The following is an 8254-nucleotide window of genomic DNA, read 5'->3' as shown; positions in this document are numbered from 1 at the left end:
CCTCCTACTACTACTACCACAGCAGCACCAACCACTACAACAGCAGCCCCAACTACTACAACAGCTCCTCCAACAACTACAACAGCTACACCAACAACTACAACAGCAACACCAACAACTACAACAGCTCCTCCCACTACTACCACAGCGGCACCAACCACTACAACAGCAGCCCCAACAACCACAACAGCTCCTCCAACAACTACAACAGCTACTCCAACAACTACAACAGCAACACCAACAACTACAACAGCTCCTCCCACTACTAGCACAGCGGCACCAACCACTACAACAGCTCCTGCAACAACAACCACAGCTCCTCTAACAATGACCACAGCAACACCAACAACTACAACAGCAGCCCCAACAACTACAACAGGTACTCCAACCACCACAACAGCTGCTCCAACAACTACAACATCTGCTCCAACAACTACAACAGCTGCTCAAACAACTACAACAGCAGCACCAACAACTACAACAGCGTCTCCAACAACTACCGCAGCGGCACCAACAACTACAACAGCTCCTTCAACAACAACCACAGCAGCACCAACCACCACAACAGCTGCTCCAACAACTACCACAGCTCCTCCAACAATGACCACAGCAACACCAACAACTACAACAGCAGCCCCAACAACTACAACAGTTCCTCCAACAACAACCACAGCAACACCAACACCTACAACAGCTCTTGGAACGACCACAACAGCAGCACCAACAACTACAACAGCTCCTCCAATAATTACCACAGCAGCACAAACAACTACAACAGACACTCCAACCACCACAACAGCTGCTCCAACAACTACAACAGCTTCTCCAATAACTACAACAGCAGCACGAACAACTACAACAGTTCCTCCAACAACTATTACAGCAGCTCCAACAACTACAACAGCAGCCCCAACAACTACGACAGCCCCTCCAACAACTACCACAGTGGCACCAACAACTACAACAGCTCCTCTAACCACCACAACAGTGGCGCCAACAACTACAACAGCTCCTGGAACGACCACAACAGCAGCACCAACAACTACAACAACTCCTCCCACTACTACCACAGTGGCACCAACCACTACCACAGCAGCACCAACAACTACGACAGCCCCTCCAACAACTACCACAGCGGCACCAACAACTACAACAGCTCCTCCAACAACAACCACAGCTCCTCCAACAACGACCACAGCAACACCAACAACTACAACAGCAGCCCCAACAACTACAACAGCTACTCCAACAACTATCACAGCGGCAAGAATAACTACAACAGCTCCTGCAACGACGACAACAGCAGCACCAACAACTACAACAGCTCCTCCAACAACAACCACAGCAGCACCAACAACTACAACAGCAGCCCCAACAACTACGACAGCCTCTCCAACAACTACCACAGCAACACCAACAACTACAACAGCTCTTGGAACGACCACAACAGCAGCACCAACAACTATAACAGCTCCTCCCCCTATTACCACAGCGGCACCAACCATTACAACAGCAGCCCCATCAACTTCAACAGCTTCTACAACAACTGCCACAGTGGCACCAACAACTACAACAGCTCCTCCAACCACCACAACTGTGGCGCCAACAATAACAACAGCTCCTCCCACTACTACCACAGTGGCACCAACAACTACCACAGCAGCTCCAACAACAGCTCCTCTAACAACTATAACAGTTGCACCAACTACTACAACCGCACCACCTACAACTACATTTACTTTTTCACCAGCTACCACAGCATCTCTTACAAGTACATCGGCAGCACCAACAACTACCCTCCCTAGCCAGTCTACATCCAGTAGCAACACAATGGTAAGTCATAGTCATTGTATCGTCATGTTTTGTCCCATTATTTCTACAACCCTTTAATAGTTTGAAATTACCATTCTCCAATATATATATTAATGCATAATTAATATAAGACACATGAATATTCACAAATATGCATGAATATGTTCATTTCGTTAACGCATTTTAATAGCAATTGGATATACAGTATGTTTTGGATGTCACAATAATGAATTCCATTGCCAGACATGAGGACCTTTGAGTTCCTCAACCTCCACCCCCTATACCCATCTACCAACCCCTGAGACATATTTTCCAATGTTCGAAATCCAATTAAAATTATAAATAAATGACATCTTTTAGGTCATCTTCAACTACATTTCTAAAATTGATAGGATGATAAGTCATATATGACTAACTATATATTATTTAGAGAAAAGAGGTATTCATTTTTGTTTTTGAAATGTCAATATTTAATCACCCATAGGTAGTTCAAACATGTAAAAAAAAAGAAAAATAGTACTTTTTATCATTACATGTTTTTCAATGGCATGTAAACAAGTTCTCACAGCAAATTTTACATCTTCTTCAAGTCTTTTTCAAGACACTTTTTCTCTTGTTTGGTAAGTATGTGATTTGTAAGTACCTGACCAACTGGGGATTTTTATAGAAACCTTTAATTATTTGTCCTCCAGATTTCTGTCAATAGAATTCCCTCATTCTGTATTGTTTTCAGAGAAAAACTCAATGCACTTATAAAATACTGTTTAATACAAAATAAATAAATATATATATATATATGTTTATATATTTAAACCAGAATACATTTTTTGACCATACATCAACAATTACATATTAAAAAATATTTTAATATCTATCCCACTTCCTCAGGTTCTCTCAATATTAACTGTCCCTTTAAAGTGATGTAGAACTTTGGTAGTACCTTGGGTTGTGTAGCTTCTTGGCCATGATGTAACCCCAAAATCGGCGATTATTTGTTATCTGTTGCTTCGGTAGAGGTGATTGGAGAATTGTGTCTTTTTCTCTCTCCATTTACTGCCATTGTATGGCTGAACGGGTCTCAAAATCACACTTCTAGCGCATAAATGAACGCAAACAAAACAGATTCTGACAATACATAAAAAATGTGTCTCTCACTTATTTTCACCTATTTACAATTATTGGTAAACATACTATTTTCTTTGTTCTATTGGCATGAGTTTCCTCCGACCGGATTTCGGAGTTACACGGTTTAATAAAGAAAGTGATTCTTTTTTTTTTTGTGATCAACTTTTTTCATTTTAAAGAATAAGTTGGTACACATCATTATAGCAACAATAACAAATATGCTCACAGTATGAACACCTTTCCTCCCAATCTCCCAATATTGTCAGAATCTGCTTTGTTCACGTTTGTTAATGTGCTAGAAGTGTGATTTTGAGAGCTGTTTCGCCATGCAATGGCAGTGAATGGAGAGAGAGAAAAAACGCAATTCTCCAAACGCCTCTACCAGAGCAACAGATAACAGAACTGCTGATTTTGGGGTTATATCATGACCAGTTTGACATCACTTTAAAGGACAAGGTCCCCTTTAATATTTCAGGCATAATCTCTAGAAAGAAAAACCTCACGCAACATCATCAGTCACATTTCAGAACAATTTATGAAATTTCATGGATGCTGATATTTAAAGTGTATTGTAGCACCATGACTGCATACATTTTCAACAGAGTGGAACCAGTGGGAATCAATCCATTATTTCCATTATGGTCTGCACATTGACCAGCACTGACCATAAATCATATTAAACTGATTTGACAGTTTATGCAGCTCAGTAAAAGAAACAACCACAATGACAAACAAACAAACCAACAATAAAAAAAAAATACACAACAAAAAAAAAAAACACTCCACGGTATAACACCAAAGACAGCAACAAACTGCAATGGTTTTCAAAACCAGAGCATACAATATTGCTGTTGAAAATATGTAGTGAACATATCACTTCTCCTTCGCTCCTATTAGTTGCTCGGGAGTGATCACCTCTCTGTGAGTTCGTCAGTGCTGGCGGAGTATGTGGCTATGAGGATGTATGCACAGGAGCCTCATTGACACGCTAGATGGCTTTAAGATTGGATGTGCAAGCATGCCCATTTTTAGTGTTGCTCTATATCACTCCAATAATGCATACCCCCTGAGCACCTAAAAAGGACCAGCGCACATGTAGAATACTCAGAGAACTTTTATGGACTTTATTCAGTTGTTTACAGAAACTGAGAGGATTCAACATCAGATTATGTGTGAATTCTGCATGATTATTTTACTTGATGATACGCTGAAGAATCTAATCCCAACAATTGAGGCTTATTTCTCTTGGGGAAAATACTATGGCCCGGATCTACTAAAGCTTTGCGGGTGCTAAAACCGTGTTTTCTGATCTACTAAGCCAGCGCAGAGGGCATTTGCGCCTGAAATCATGGGTTGATCTGTGTGCGCCGTTTTTTGCGGCTTGGTCTAATTGCATATGCAGTTGTGGGTGTTCCAAGGCTGAGGCGCAAAATAGAGGGAGGGAATGATGCAAATTGGCAGTGGACGTGATTTATCAAAAGGCGGTGGCCGTTAACACCTGCTGATTGCGCACAGAATTTAAGACCTGGGAAAAGCATGTCTTATCATTTTGCGCATAGGATAGCTCTGCCGAAACTGTCTCTGGAACCGGCTCTAAGATCAAAGTGACACAATCATCTACACAGCATAACATGCAGTCATTAGATCGCAGGGTTTAAACGAGTGTGCTGACTTAAAAATGTACAATTTAAGCCTCATTGGCAGAGTAACAGAATACGCACTCAACATGCAGACTCTTACCTAAATATACATAAAAGAAAATTTGCAGGCTCTTCTCTGGATTTGCTGACACTTATTATGAACCAGTGTCTCTGCGGCATTGCCTTGATGAAAACAATGCAGCTAAAACATGTGTGCGTAATAACTGTCACGTCAGTGGAGAGGTGTGTGCGCGGCTTCTCCAACTATATCTAACCGTACTTTCACCAGGTCTCCATCCCTCCCACACTGGCACGAGGTGCCCAAGTGCATTCACTTTATGTCGTTCCAGAGTGACTTTTTACGCGCTGGTAAATGATCTCTTCTCTGCAGCTCTTTGGGGTTTTCTCTGCCACCAACACTTCCAGCTCCACTGGAGAGACATTTGCGCTTCTTTTGCCCACCATTACGTTGCCGCTAATGGGCTAGTGTGCGCATTAGGTGGCCCTTACATTAGCGCAGTCGCAATTCTAATTAATTATCTGCGCCTCCGCTCATTTGCGTGCCCTACTTTAGTAAATACCTTGTGCTGGCGGTACCAATTGCACCCGCAATTGCTTTTGCGCTGCGCCAGGAATTGCGACATGTTAGTAGATCCGGGCCTAGGTCTGCAGTCATAGAAATCCGGGGGACCTTCTATACTTTGCACAACATTTCAATCAGGAGAGACAAGTGAATGAAGTAAAGATAATTGTTTATTATAACAGATGATATAGTGAAAATTAAGACTTGTCAAGAAAGTCTTTGGCGCTTAGACTCTACAGGGAGATTTTGTAATCGAGGGGTCAGGCTGATGAGTGAAGAAGCTGATGAAGCTGATGAATCTGCGAAGACTGGGCGGTGACGGGGAGGTGGAGGGGTGCGCATAACAGCAGCATGAACGGACTAAAGCGGAGAGAGAGAAACATATTTAAAAAGACAGCAGCAAGATGATAGGCTAACAATGGAGGTGTGTCGCTGTGCTATTGGATAGATGTGAACAGCTGATATCTCAACTGACGGCCCGGGAAAAGACAGCAAGGAAATAATGAGTGAGCATGCGTGAGAGATGTGAATGGCAGGATGGTATGAGAAGTAAAACTACAGCCTAAGCATGCTAAAGATAGTCTTCCAGACTGAACCTTCGCTAAAGCTCCATTTGTCCACTTTCAGATTTCAGTAGTAGCAACAACAGAATCATCTCCAGCTTCGACAACTTTAGCCCCTACTGCAGTTTCTATTACTGCTGCAGCCAGTGCACAGATAACCACAACCATCCCTGCCACTACCAGCGCCGGAACTACAGCATCAACTGATCCCCCACAAGAAGATGAGGGCTTCCTGATTCTGCTGTTTGATATTGACCGTGTTTTCATTCAAGCATTCAACGACCCACAGTCCCCAGAATACATAGCGCTGGCTAATAATGTTACAGCAGAGGTAAAATACTACTCATTTATTCAAAAGTCCTCTTTTGAGATAAAACAGATGTAAAATGGATTTACATATGTAATTTACATTGTCTTAATTTACATGACAATAACATTTAAAGACATTAAACAAACTAATCTACATTCATATTTTCCCATTCTTTAGTGCAATACAGCATTCAGCACTCTGTATCCACTGACTTTCCTGAGATGCATTGTGATACGTTTTAGGTAAATAATACTCACACACTTTCAGAAATGTTTGAATGATTGCTGCTAAAATATTCCAAACTGACCAACATTGCTCTCATTAGCCCTGGCTCTGTTAAGGTGGAAACCAATGTGATCTTTAAGAACCAGACAGTGGTTCCAACAACCACCGATGCAGCAGAATCTCTCCAAATGGCAATCAATACATCAATTGTGTTCCTCAGTGTCATCCCCAACAGTATTAGTGCAGGTTAGTGTCCTTGTCATGCATCATGTCACGTTTTACTGACAACTCTTACAATTGTGAACAATATTTATAATATTATTTTTCATACTATTCTGTACTATACAATACAATACTATACTACACTATACTATGTTATAGCCATAATTTTACATACAGTAACATGATTGTATATAACCATGGAATATTCTTTTATGATTAAACATTTAATAGCTGCTTTAATGTGCTATTGTGATTTGGTAGTAGTGGAAAAATGATTTGGAAAAAGTAACCAAATATACCAAATGTCGACAACGACTTTCAGTTACAACTAATATGTGTTTTTTCTTTTACTTTCATAACAGTTCTGCCAATTACCACAACAAATACAACAGCAACTACAACTACAGCTGCAGCACCAACAACAACAACAGTATTAACAGCAACAACAACTGTTGCTGCAACAACAGTAACACCGACAACTACAACTATAGATACAACAACATCACCAACACCAACAACGGTAACACAAACAACAACTGCGACGTCACTTACCACCAGCAGAGCTATGACATTAAGCAGACCACTTAATGTGGTCACTTTACTACTTTGTTCTCTTGCGTACATTGTAACAGACTGGCAATGGCTTCTCTAGGAATGGACTAAAAATGATCACATGCATGTCTCAAAGGACTAACTAGGACTAACATGGAACAGAATGGTATAGAACAAACATCAGGAAAAGCACAAAACACACAAAAGCAGATTTTAGAAAGACATAACAGTGTACCTCTTTTACATAGCCTAACCTACTCGGCACTGCCAGCCTTAGACCCTCAAAGCAAAGGGGGGACCAAGTCCATATTAATACCCATGATTTTGGAATGAGATATTCAACGAGCAGGTGCCCACATACTTTGTGCCATGTAATATATTTCTGTAGCACATGTAAATGTACCATTTATAGATCAACTTAAACACTATACAGTAATTTCATATATTTTGCAACAAATCATTATGTCAGAACCTGTATCTTTTGCATTGCTCAATTAATAACTAGTAGCTGAAATCATAACACAAATGAGTCTATGTATTATTTATTGTACATTAACATTTATTTTTGTTGATTAAGAGTCTGTATCTGTATCTAATCTGTATCTAATGTAAAAAATGTTAAAATATGGTAATTTTCTTTCCACATTTTTCAACAACCTTTTAATGGTTTGGTGTCACATAAAAATATATCACTGAACTATTGATATAAGGCATATAACTATGTGTGAACATATAGATATGGTAGTTTTATATACACGTCCTTTTAAAGCTGTAATATCAGCAATCATAATTGTAGTGGTAAGAATTAACAATAAAATGTCCCTTTATGAACACACTGTTGTAACAATGGGTTTTATGTTCTGGATTTGTCAATAATAAATTTCATTACTAGACAAAAAAAGACTTGAATTTCTCAACCCCCAAACCCAAACCCCTTCTACCAAACACTAAGACACACGTTTAAATGCTGCGCATTTGTGTCACATCTTAAAAAGGTCTAACAACAACACTTTAATTAAAAGCAAAAGACATATTAATTTCATCTTCATACACATTTGTAAAATAGGATGAGAGGTCGTTTCACGAAACACATTTTGAAATGTCTTTTTTTATTAATCTTTCTTTCTAGATAATCAGCCCATAGCTTGTTCAAATATGTCAAAGTATTTGCCATATTGTCTTTTATTTCCTTGCAAATATGCATCTTTTAAAATGAGTTACT

At 39.9% G+C, this 8254-nt stretch overlaps 1 long non-coding RNA gene across 1 annotated transcript; it reads left to right on the top strand.

The window, feature by feature from the left end:
* Positions 1-1279: 1279 nt before the first annotated feature.
* On the top strand, positions 1280-7854 carry LOC144538495 (uncharacterized). Its single transcript, XR_013504295.1, has 5 exons — positions 1280-1833; positions 5788-6054; positions 6211-6275; positions 6359-6504; positions 6843-7854. It is a non-coding gene; the product is annotated as an uncharacterized LOC144538495 (long non-coding RNA).
* The last annotated feature ends 400 nt before the right edge of the window (positions 7855-8254 follow it).

Source organism: Centroberyx gerrardi, chromosome 3 (assembly GCF_048128805.1).
Source record: "Centroberyx gerrardi isolate f3 chromosome 3, fCenGer3.hap1.cur.20231027, whole genome shotgun sequence".
NCBI lineage: Eukaryota > Metazoa > Chordata > Actinopteri > Beryciformes > Berycidae > Centroberyx > Centroberyx gerrardi.
Note: the sequence above shows the minus strand (reverse complement) of the source record. Positions and strands in the feature narration are given on the sequence as shown.